The sequence below is a fragment of the Empidonax traillii genome, unplaced genomic scaffold, assembly GCF_003031625.1.
Source record: "Empidonax traillii isolate 1590-97213 ecotype Southwest subspecies unplaced genomic scaffold, ASM303162v1 scaffold221:size740363, whole genome shotgun sequence".
Taxonomy (NCBI): Eukaryota; Metazoa; Chordata; class Aves; order Passeriformes; family Tyrannidae; genus Empidonax; species Empidonax traillii.
This window is the reverse complement of record NW_020955414.1, coordinates 413198-426590: the sequence shown is the minus strand read 5'-3', so window position 1 is coordinate 426590 and position 13393 is coordinate 413198.

Genomic DNA, 13393 nt, shown 5'->3' with positions numbered 1-13393 from the left:
CAGAATCACAGAATAGTTAGAGTTGGAAGGGACCTTCAAGATCATCTAGTTCCAACCCCCCTCCCACGGACAGTGACTCATTCCATTAGATCAGGTTGCTCAAAGCACCATCCAAACTGGCTTCGGTCATTTCCAAGAATGGGGCATCCACAATTTCTCTGGGCAACTTGTTCCAGTGTCTTATCACCTTAATCATAAAAAATTTCCTCCTTAAGTCCAATGTTTTCCAATTTGAACGTGTTGCCCTGTGTCATGTCACTTGCCCGAGTAAAAGGTTTTTCTCTGACTTTCTTTTAAGCCTTTATATATTGAAACCCTACCCATCAAAATCTTGTACATAACGCATATGACTTGTCAATACTACTGGTAACCTGTTGCAGAATCGCAGGTCATTACATTTGTTCCTATTGGGCATCATGGCCTTTTTGCTTTGGTTATAGTAATTTATAATTTTATGGAAATAGCTCACCACATAAATGCTTTCAAAATGAAGAGCGAGCTTCTCTCCCGCCTGTCTTACTGCATCTGTGTGAATGCACAGTGAAGTGGTAGTCACAAACTTCAGGGAGATCAGCAACATGATGTCTGTAGTGGTCAATATTAAAATAAACTATTTTCAGCTTTGATTGCAGTCTGTTTTCTAGACTGTATCAGTAACTGGATATGTGGGCTGAGTTGCTAAAATTCCTAGAAAACCTTTGTACAAATACTTTAATTTAAAACAGAATATGATGATGAATGTGTGATAAACATAGAACCAATGGGAAAGAAGACAGTAATAAAAATTAATTACAAAGGGTAAAGAAGAATGTAAAATGTTAAATCTTTTGGGAACACAGATGTCTTATTGCACAGCTTCACTGCTTTGGATGATGATTAGAATGTTCTCTCTTCTCCCCACACAGATGCAGTTAATTTTTTATAAAAATGACAGAAGAAACTTAAAAAGAGCAAGTCAAGAAGGATTAATCTGAGAAGAGTTTGCATTATTGACCATTCCAAAAATAGCGTCTTGGAAGTCTGCCCTGGAATGTGTGCACTTCAGTAAGAAATGAGAAAGTGAATGTGATTTGGAATAGTAGTGATGATTGCTTTTTTGACCAGCTCTTTCACAACAGTGATGATACTTAGTAGTCTTATTTATAGCAGAGAAGAAAGGTATACCAACCAAAGTGAGGCAAACAGGCACCTCAAGTACTATGTCCAGTTCCAGGCCCCTCAGTTTTGGAAGGATGTTGAGGTGCTGGAGCTTGTCCAAGGAAGGGCAATGAGGCTGGGGAAGGGACTGGAACAAAAGTTCTGTGAAGAGCGGCTGAAGGAGCTGGGGTTGTTTAGACTGGAGAAGGCTCAGGGGAGACCTTATTGCTCTCAACAACTGCCTGAAAGGAGGTTGTAGCTAAGTGGGTATCAGTCTCTTCTCCCAGGCAACGAGCAGTAAGACGAGAAGGCACAGTCTTAAGTCTGAGGTTAGACATTAGGAAGAAGTTCTTTACAGAAAGAGTGGTTGGGCATTGGAGTGGGCTTTTCAGGGAGGTGGTAGAATCACCATTCTTGGAGGTGTTTAAGAAGAAACTGGTTGTGGCACTTAGTGCTATGGTCTAGTTAACAAGGTGGTAGGTCAAAGGTTGGACTTGATAATCTCAGAGGTCTTTCTCTACCCAGTTTATTCTGTGATCCTGTGATTCTGTAATATAAACCAAAGTCTTAGAACAACTGTAGTAGATGGCAATGTTTGATCATTTGGAAAGAAATCCAAATATAGAAATGCAAACATATGAGAAGGAAGAGCATATACTTCCTGAGCATAGCATCTTAATCTTACATTTCCTACCCTTATTAATTCATTGTGTATTTTGCAAGTTGCGTCAGCTCATTTATTTTCAGGATGAGCAAAGCTATACAAAATGTAAAAAAGCATATTCATTTTATAAAATTTTGTATTCTTTTCCAACCAGTTCAGGACAGACTCAAATAAATGGTTTTCTCAGAAAGCAAACTCAAATCAAATAGAAACTTGTGGGAATTAAGAATATAATATTAAGAATGCACTAAGGGTGTGTGTGTGTGGGGGGTGGGAATGGATTTAACAGAATGCCTACATGAATTAAGATCTTAGAGTAGAAGCCTTGTCTAGGGATTAGAAGTTTTGTCTAGGGATTATGGGAGTAAAAATTACAGGAACATGAAACTGAAAGGACCACCTTAACCATGGTGTCCCCTGAAATCATGCAGAACTGTATGGCAGATACCAAATTTAGGAAATGCCTGTATTCCATGCACAGTGTCTGCGGGGGCCTGCAAAGGCCTAGCAAGTACTACTTCTGAGAACTCTATAAGAAACTTCCAATATGTGGTAGAAGACCAGAAGCCAAGTGTTATGTCACAAGAAAGGAGAAGAGATCAAGAGCATCAGTGATGTCTTGGTCCTCTGTCCAAATAAGATCACTGCATCTCTAGATGATATTAAGAAGCAGACATGTCCTACAGTGTCAAAGGTGAAATGTCCAACAGCAGCAGCTACTGAGACTTGGAAAAATTCTGAACTCAGATCTGATAAATCAGGAGGCTCAAATTCTTTCTTAGCTCTGAGATAGCTTGCTGTATAATCTTCTGACAGATTATCTTGTCTCATTGGGCTCCAACTGACTCCTTGTAAAATGCACGTAACTGGGCTTCTGGGAGTATTAGAAATCGTAGTTGATATAAAATACTTGAACTTTGCTTCAAATGAAAGGTACTCAATGAAGACAGGAAGAGTTATAACAAAAAAGGAGAATCTATTTAATAAGAAGAACTCTGAGAAGTAAACAACTAAACTTTACACGTTCTTTACAGTATAAAGCATCGTAAATTGTGAGACAGGAAGAATGTATCATCAGGTTCAATAACTGTTTAGAGATAGGAAAAAAAATAAAAAAGAGAACACAGAAGTGTCAAGGACATTCAACAAATGTCTATTCTGTTCAGAGTTCATTACAACAAATGAAGATTAACCCAGAGTTTCAAAATTAAGACTCTGAGTGCAGCTGCAAGCCTAAATCGAAATACATTCTGCTGTACATCAGGTAATTTGAGTAAGCACCTGTGAAAGTAATTTTTTTTCTCTGTGAAAAGTATTTTTTTCAGTACATATTATGATAAAAACTATTTCCTGATACTTGTTTTTACTACTCATGACTGCCTTCAATAAATTATGCTTTGGTCTCTGTTACAGCAATATTCTGCAGCCTTGCTTGTCTTATTTGGTCTCTACTCCTTGACTGTTGGGTTAGAATTGACAGATGTCACTAGGAAGTTCTAAAAAGCTGTATTGACCAACATGTGACAAAGGCAGACCTGAGCAAGGTTTTCGAGCAGCAGTTAGACATCTACCCAAAACAAGGAATGAAGACAGTTGTTGCCAGAATCCCAACAGAAAGGTGTTGAGGTTCAGTTGCTGCTCTATTGAACCTGTTTGCATTAATTAAGAATTTGCAGGGTTTTCTACTGCCACCTGCAGGTTTTTGTAGGCAGCTGCTCTTACAATTTTTCTGCAAAAGTACGAATCTTCTCTTAAGGTTGCTCCATAAAAGGGTGAATGAAAGGGAGAAGTCTGCAGAAGGAAATTAAAGATACGAAGCCAGAGAGGCCTCTCTGCTGGCCACAGATCACAATGACCATTCTTATGCTTTGGCAGAGGTTCTGCTCTGGATAAGTCTCTTGTGATAAGAGAGGTAACAGTCTCTGGTGTTCATTGCTGCTTAATTAGTAGAAATATTCCATTCCGCTGGCTCTGGTTTGTATGAGTACACCCTGACATCATCCTTCAGGGAGAAGGCTCTGGTTAACTTCACTTTTACCTGAAACTAACAACCGTGGGTGAACAGTGATGTCAATGGAGTATTGCTTGAGGCAGTGATGGCAGAAGATGGTATGGAACTTCTGATAGCGGGGAAAAATTAAGGGCAGTGAGCTCTTATTTTTTGGTACACCTGTATAAATAAGAGGGTGTCCGCCTGTGGTCTACTAACTTCTTAGTTTAGGTGAGGACAGTCTCTTCCTGAGGAAATAATGCACAGCAGGACCATCAGAATAAAGTGATTTTTCAGCCTTATGAAATGACAAAACCAACTGCCATACTTAGTTCTATGTCACTCTCACATTCAAGACACAGATATGTGAAGGTGTTTTTAAATAACAAAGGATTATCTTCCCATGTGGCATGTGTTACATTTAGAGTGTCTCCAGGCTTAAGTCTGTGGAGACAACTATTCTATTCTATTCTATTCTATTCTATTCTATTCTATTCTATTCTATTCTATTCTATTCTATTCTATTCTATTCTATTCTATTCTATTCTATTCTATTCTATTCTATTCTATTCTATTCTATTCCGTCAAAGCATAAAGCCTCTCAGAACAGTGTCCCTTCCTGAGACACAGAAAGAAAGGACTCAAAGCTGCTGTTTCCTAGGATGTTTCATATCTTACACATTTTTTAATATCTCTGTCAGGACTAGGTTAGACCTTTCCAACAACTCAAATAGGTTTCATATAAGCCATGCCTAACCAACCATACCAAACTATGCCTTACCATACTTCCTCTTGTTCCCTGAACTGTCGCATCTCCAGCATTTTGTTAAGTTGGTATATAATAAAGGAAGGCTGTAAAGTCAGTTCCCTGCTCTTTTAAAATGTCTTTGGGTGTTTCCACCCAGATGAAAGCTTTATGGCTCATTTGCTATTTCAATAGGCTAAATACACCCTCTTACAAATCATTTTTTCACAGTGTCTTACCATCTTAGGTACAAATCTAAGATAGATAAACTTGTCAAATATATTTATAAACCTGACATTGTTACATTGGCCTTTTGCATAAATCTTTAATATTCTCATAAACGATTGCGTTGTGGACAGATGAGATTATAATATCTCCTCACCTCATTCTTACTTTGAGTAGCATAAAGACATATTTGTATGTCACTCTTATCTAACAGATTCAAAGGGAAAGAATTTCTTCTTACTTACTGTACTAGGTTTTATACTAGCAGGAATTTTGGCCATATTTTGAAATAAAACTATATTAGCATATCACACTGCAGTGTGAGTCATCTGAGTTTCTCTGTCACATGGCTTACATAGGGAAGAAGGGGTCATTTAAAATCTGCAGTGTTAATTGAGGTGGTTGCAGTGCCATTTAAAAATCACTTGAAACTACAGTTCTTTACAAACAATTTCTGGAAGGCAAGCAATGTAATCTCTCATGGAGGAATTCTAGAGCTGGAGTTTGTGGTTCCCTCTAGTGCAGGAACAGCTGCATGTGATCAGACTGTTTTCTGTGACATTCAAGTATGGGCCTCATTTACATGGCAGTTTCACAGGTGATAAGAGAAGGAACATGGGGCACTTGGCAAAAAACAGTGTGTGACCTGATTGAACAGTCAGGTGAGCTGCAGTTCATTTGCTGCCTGTATGTGGGGACTTATCAGGAGACAGAGCAGATCTATGTGAAAGCTGCTCAGGCTCAAAGGTTTATTACCTGGGTATCGTTTTGCTCTTTTTTTTGTTGTTGTTGGTTGTTTGGTTTGTGTTGTTTTATTTGTTTGTTTGTTGGATTTTTTTTATTTTTTTTTTTTTTTTTTTTTTTTTTTTTTTTTTTGTTTTGTTTTAAAGCTGTAGTGATAAAACAGAAGAAAATTCTATGAGAGGAACTGAAAGATACTCCTTTTCTTCCTTGAGCATGGTGTCTTCATTCCTCGGGCCAGAGTTACTGTTACAACAGTGTTTGGGTTTTATCTTAGTGGTCAGCCTGAAGGTAGTTTGAGTGAATCTAATTTACTTCCTCCTGTCTGTCTTAAGAAGACACACAAAATTAGTTAGTCACTGCTTCTCAGCTGAGAAGCAGCTGCTTTCAGTGAGAGAAAGATCAGTTTTTGAAATACTAATGCATCCTTTTTGTGTGACAGCATTGCTGTCAGTTATTTATACCAGAATTACCTAAGGAAATGCAGCTGTGCCTTTATTCTTATGTATGCAGTCTAAATCAAATCCTTTGTGTCTAATTTATCTTCCTAATTTTTGGTTTTTTTTCCCTACTAGATATGGCAATAATGGAAGCCCCAGGCTTTCTGAATGTATTCCAGTAGGAAATGAGTTGAAAGGACTAAAAAACAAGCTAATCATGAAAGCTCTAACAAGTATTTTTAGAAGCCACCTTTTTATTCTTGAGCATTTGATTTTTTTGAGCTCTTTCACCGCACCAAAAGGTTTTAGTTATATGGCACATTCTCTTAGAATCCTCAGATAGATAGTAAACAGAAGACTATGAAAATTGGTTTTTAGCTTCAGAACTTCTACGGTTCTGAAACTTTGAACATGGATCTGTAACAAAATTAATTTTCTCCTGTTTTTAGAGATTCATGTGATTCTCTCTTTATTGGCCATTTACATGACCTACCATCCATTGTTTCTTTTAGAGTGGCTTATGTGGCCTTCAAGGCATCTGCCTGTGTGCTGGGATGAAGAACTGTGTGAATTGTACTTTGAGAGCCTGCTTTCAGCAGAGTAATTTATTGTTTGTTAGGATGGAATTTCAAGATATGTTATCTTTGCTTATCATCCTTTCAGATGTACTCTGTCACAAGGGAACAAATAAAGTAACTCCAGCATTTATATTGTGAATGGCATCTATTTATTCAATCTCACAGTTCCCTAATGATTAAGTAAATTATGGGGGAAGTGAAACTATTTAAATCAGAACAATTAATTATTATTAATTAATTATTAGTGCTTGTTCCCTTATTTTCCAGTTTATTTTAGAGCAGCTACTGTTTTCAAGATAGCAGTTCCTCACAAAATCTCATGCAACCAATAAAAAAAATCTTTTGAACATTTTCATTATGATTAATGGTTTGGTTTTATCAATATTCAGTAAGATATGGTTTTTCTCTCTGTGGAGAGATTTTCATTTTAAATACAGTATTGCATGAACACCCCTCCTATATGTTTTAACAGTAAAATCAATAAAGACATCTTTATTTCTAATTTGTGCCCATTTGAAGTAACTGAAGGAATACAGCTAATTAAATTTGAAATGTTTGGTGATAGTGAGTACAACTTGATGTTTTTGAACATAAAATCCTTTTCTGCAATTTTCTGTGTAAGACAGAAATCCACCTGGTAATAAGAGAAAAACAGAAAAATGGAGAAAAAAGAAATATTTTTCTTGAAGTTAAGTCATATTTAGGCTTTTGAATTACTATAATGTGCGTTAGACTGCAAATTCTTATCTTTGGCTCTGCTGTGTTTTACATGATGTCTGTACAAAAATATACTAGGGTTAGCTTGTTTGTTGTGTGCATTACAATTTGCTTCTTTTAAGGTAGAGAATACCTCATCTGCATAATTGCACAGCAATATGTCAGATGGATTTCAGTGTCGACAATTGCAGTTAATGCTTTTGGTTTGAAAAAAGAAAGAATCTCTCTAACTAGACATGCAAAGTAATTGTTTCTGAAATTATTTTAATACCTGGAGAAAAGATCTGGAGTTACTGCAGATAGTATTCTAAAACCATCAGAGAATGTCAAAAAGACTTCACATTAGGGATCACTAGCGAAGAAGTAGAAAAGAAAACATCATTGTGCCACTGAATAAATGAATGGTTTTATTTTCTAGTGTTGGGAGGAAAGACAGAGATTTACTTAATGACTATTGATAGGTTTCTTAATCAGATACTGAAGCTCCACCACAGGCATTCACTTCCCCTTTATAATAATTTTACAGCAAACTCTCCAAAATAGTTATCTTACTGCTTATTTATTTATTCTACTTAAAATTAGTGTTTATTGTGTCTTGACACTATTCTAAGCAGATTGGAAAAAGTAATTATAATGTAGTTAACAGGATTTAAAACTTAACTTTCCAGCGTCTCTCTTATACCACACGTCCTGCCCTTACGCTGATGGCATCTATGTTAACATATGACCTCTAATTCCAAATTTAGTTCACAGATATAAAATTTTGGGAATGCCTGTCTTGCAGTGAGGCCAATATGTCCAAAGGCAAGACTGCCTATGTAGGGATCAGATGGAAGATCTACCTTGTCAAGTGTTCTGCTAGTGATAAAGACTACCAGTTGAGACATGTTGAGACCCTGCAGGGGATAAGACCCTATCAAGTTGTCTGCAGCCCTCGACAGACCATCCCGAAGATGAGCAGTATGCAGTTCTACTGCTTCCTGAACACAGAATCAAATGAGTTCTTCCCAAATTCAGCCTCAACCCAGACTGCCTGCAAATTCCAAACCTTCCAGCAGGAGTGGTCTTTTGTGAAAGGCGGTGACTTTCATGGAAGGACCCTGTGTCACTGGACTATATGATGTTATCACATACCAGACAGGTAGCCACTGCATTGAGGGTCACGTACAGGTATGGGGCTAGTAAGGAAAACCTAGAAGTGCTGGAGAGCATGTTCTCAAATCCCCTCTCAATTGTCATCATGTCATGATGTACCCTGCAACATAAAATGGACAGCAGCAGTTAATTTGGCTCTGAGGCCATGTGTGGAGCTGGCTGTTCTTCACAGCAGTGTGGTTGTAGCCTTATGATCCAAGGTGACAAAACTCATTAACCTTTCAACATAAAATACCCATGTCCAATCTGTATAACTTAGCAGTGCAGAGTTTACAGCTTTTCCTGTACATTAGACACATGAGCCCTTTGGGCAACAAGCTTTGAAAGTTGTGGGCTGGTTTAAATGTTAAACCCACCACCTTCCACTTTATTTGGAATACGAATGGCAGCTGGCCAAACTGACAGGGCACGGGGGCCAAGCACTTTGCTGCAGAAAACATCTGTTAACATATGACAAGGCAGACAAAGTCTTTGCTGATGAAAGCTACATACCGATTTCAAAAAATTTTTCTAATTATAAGGAGATTCTCTGTGGAGATATTCCAGCAGTGAGAATCTAAAAGCTTCAAAATTGCTTCTTTTCTTTTTTGCTCGCATTCCTAATAAACTGTAGAAGCACTACCATAGCCTGCAGCTGGATGTTATGGTCAGGTTATTAAAATTATTAGAGAGATGCCTCTGCGCAAATTAAGGTACAAATGGAACCATATGCTGAAGTGAATAGTATGGATTTTTATTTAACCATAAATGTTAGCTAGAGAGTGCTGCCCAGGCACATCAGTACATCCGGGGCCCCAGCTTGTTTTGGGAAGTGTTTTGCTTCTTGTCTCTTGCACACTGCTCAGAGCCTGACTTGCAGCAGCCTCAGAGGGGTGACTGCCAGCCAGTGACTTCTGTCAGCTCTGTCTGGCCTTCAGTTTGCTCCATGCACACAGTGCATCCCAGTGTGCTTAGCAGAAAATAGGAATTTTTTTGGATACAAAGCTCTGGTACCTGGTCTCTTGTTCAGCACCCAGGCCTGCCTTTCCAGCAGACAAAGTGTCCAGCGAAAATGTTTTTTCTAGATTTTTCTCTCTGATTTCTGTGGCCTTCCCCTCTGTCCTACCTTTCTCACATACAGACACATGCCAAGAAGTTCCTTCCCTTAGTTTCTGCACCTGCAAGAGCTCACAGTTATATCTCTACCTCTGTGCACACACAGGGATGTATAGGAAGTCATGGGTGAAACCGGGAAAGGTCTAGGACAGCAACATGTTGTGAGGGATGGCCATGCTGAGGTATAAAAGGGAGTGGGCTACGGCAGTAGAGCACTCTTCCTCTGCTTTGGGGGTTGTGTAGGAAATTCTGTGAGAAAGCATATTGGGATAGAGAAGGATGTCAGCTGCCCAGTATAAGCTCATTCCGGCTCTAGCTCATATAACACAATTCTGCATGCTGGGTCTGAATGTTTTTACTCCCTTGTAAAAAGCTGGTAAGGTGACAGTGATACTTTTTCTGCTTAAAAAATAATAGAGGAACCCAGGAATTGACACTTTTAAAACTGAAACTGCTAGAAAAAGCACCAAGGTTGCAAATACAGATTCTTTATAACTAAGAAATACCAGAACTGAAGAAAAATTCTCTACAATCGCAGGGACATGCATTATACTGTGCCTTTATCCTCTCTTTGTGCATCATTTTCTCATAGTACCTTTATGAGACTGACTGAGGTGACAGGATATATTCTAAGGATTAACTAGGACTGTGCAGTGAAGGGTACTGCTATTTATTATCTCTGCCTTATAAACTACAGAAACAAAGTGGTCTGTACAGATCATAAGAAGGGATTTCAGAATAGGAAAGACTGATCTCTGAGTTAAGTCTTTGAACCTTGCCTCAAACTATGTTTGGGCACTGAGGTCCTGCAGTGTTCTACTGCAGGACTAATTTGAAATAAGTTTTCACCAGAAGTGGTAATTAACTTTGTGATATCCATTTCTGAGCTTCCATGTGAAATGCTAGGGTTTGATTTGTGGGAATACTGAGCTTTCAGAGCCATGACTGATGCTGATAGGAGCTTTAAATATATGAAGTGCTCAGAAGTGCAAGGTATTTTGAAAGATCAGGTACAAACCTTTGAAATTGTACATCCACAGTTAAGAGATGCTTTCAAATTTAATCTCATATTGGTACTCTTTTCCTAAAATACCCACAATTCCACTTCTCCAACTTGAACTGTCCTACTGTACAGATTAATGTTGGTGCCGCACTCTAACAATACCGGCAAAGAAATGCCATGAAAATAGAATATTTTGGAGCCATATAAGATTTTGAATAATGTACTGTAGAGAAGACACGGGCCCACCGGTCAGCAATTAAATGAAGCAACAGTGTCCTAGACCTAAGTTCAGAGATGATAGTTTACTCTGACTTCTAATGTAACATGAGTCAGCTCCTTTCTGAATTAGTTTTTGTTTAACTACAGCATTTCTTTTTAAAAGTTAGAAAAACTCAGTTTAAATATCTGCAGTATGAACAAGCTATCATTATTTTTTTAAATTATTGGAGTGATTAATTTTCATAACACCCAAGCATGTAATTTCTATTTCTGAATGTCTCTGCTTTCAACTTCCAGGCACTCGATCTAGTTATGTTTGTGCTTTTGAGACTGAAGATCCCTCAACTATCAAATTTCTATTCCCCCTAGAGGTAATTAAAAGCTATGATCAAGGCACCCTTTAGTCTTTTTCTTAAGATAAACAGACAAGACTTCAGTGTTCCGCTAAGGCAGGTTCCTCAATTCTTCGGTCTTTCTCCTGGTTCACCTCTTAACCAGAGGGACCTGATTTATTCCTTCTCGAGCTGTGAGTGCTAGGACTGTGAAAAGCATCTCAGAGGAAAATTTGCCAGTGCCAGGCTGTGTAACCTTTCTGACCATTTTTTGTATTATTCTGCTCATTTATCCCAGGATTGACTTTTTGTTTTACTGTTATACCCTTTGTACTGCATGAGGAGCAGATCTCCATCTGACTGACATGATGCCCCAATCATTTCAGTTACTATTCCCAACATAATGCCTCATTATGTCTGTAATTCCTGAATATCATTGAATTACAATTATCTGCACGTCATTTGCTTGCAGAAGCTCATCAGCTCATTTGTTTCAGTGCATCCTCTTCATGAATCACATGCACAAATCTCTCCTTTCTTCCAGAGCATTAATAAAAGTGCAAAGGCCGAGAACTGACCTGGCCTTAAGAACATATGTCCTTAATGAGATCTCGCTGTTTACAAATGTATTTTGAGATCTGTCAACAGCTTTTAAAAGTTCATTTTCTGTGTGCCGCATCGCTTTTTTTTTAATTATCAAAATGTTGTATAGTGTCAAGTTTAAAGGATTCTGACTTTTCTACGTAACCTCTATCCCCTTTCTCAGTCACTGAATGGGAGCTTATTAGTCATGAGTGGAATCTGATGGGAAAAAAGGATGTGATCTTGTAGTTAGTGTATCACAGTGCATTCAAGTAAGACAGGTGAATTAGAGATGCTTAAGCCACCATAAATGCCACATATCTAAATTTTTGTATGCTGGATTTTAGGTACTAATTTTTCTAATATGAAGGGCTTCTCTGTGTATGGGTGAGAGAGATAGTTTGATATAGCTTTAAATATTTACAGATTAGAATACTACTAACTCATCAAATGTAAATGTATAAAATGAATTGCATGAACTGCATTCCCTAAATGCATATTCCTTGCTGCTTACTAGAGAGGGACTGTATAACCAACTCAGATGTAAATTCTGATGTGACATAACCAACATTAGATAAGATGAATCCCAAACAAAGCACATGGAATTCCATCATGATCCTGGCTTTTCCATTCTGATAGTGAAGTCTATAAACAAATTCATTTTTATGGAAACTAAGAAAGAATTCTCAATGTTTTGCTTTACTAAACAATGTTTTATTTGTTTATCTGGCAGCTATTTAGTAGCTGGATTAGCTAATTATCACAATTCATTTTAACTACAGCGTTAATCGATAACCTTGCATACTGTGTAGTTCCAAGGCCCATAGAAAACTGAAGTGTCCCTCTCGAGCTCCAGCTCCCTTTCATCTGGGGACTTGGGCTGAAGAAAAGAATGAACAGGTTAAAAAAAAGTTTAGGAAAAACATGTAAAAACCATAGAATATGTGTTTTTCAAATTTTCCTAAAATAACTCATAAGAATTATTTGAGGGAGAGATTAAAAACAAAAGTAATTGAAAATATCTTTCTTTGTCTCATTTGTGGGGATAATTTCCTTTCTCTGCCAGGGTTTCTGTTTTCAGTATGTTGATTAAGGGACAATATGAATGTATATTTGCATATGAATGCTAGATGACATGGCATAGAAACTGATTAGACCTCATCTATCTCACATGCCTGGAGATTAATGCTAATAACACTTAATACATTAATATTCAGATTAAACTTGACCAGAGAAAATGAAGTGAAAAAGAACTTTGCCAAACATTTTGGAATTCACTGATTTTTTTCCCCTTTAATCTGGAGAAGAAAGTTTCTTCATCTCAGCTATTGGCAACTTACACGTTCTTAGCAATAACAATCTTCTAATCACCTACACAGTCTAGAAACTACATGAGGAAGATAACAGTGTTTATGATGGGAATGTCTGTGAACATGTCTCTGAGTTTTCCATTCTTGTGTTTAGATAAGGCGGGCAGTAGGAGTGAGGGTATGTGCTTTCAACAAAATTTTCATGTTTATAAACACAAGAGAAAGCAAGCAATAATTTTCAATACTTGACAAGAAATGCTGAGGAATTACATTAAATCTTTGATAGTGTGATCATTTGTGTCTGATTTAAACTCTCAGTATTTTGCTTATACTAGAATGGTCCTAGCAGCTGATCTTGAAATGCTATCAGTGGTATGTACTATAAGCCATCAGGATGCCATGAGAGTTTGCTATTTGAAAATTCACTGGACAGATTTCAGAAGAAAGTGCTCAAATCAGG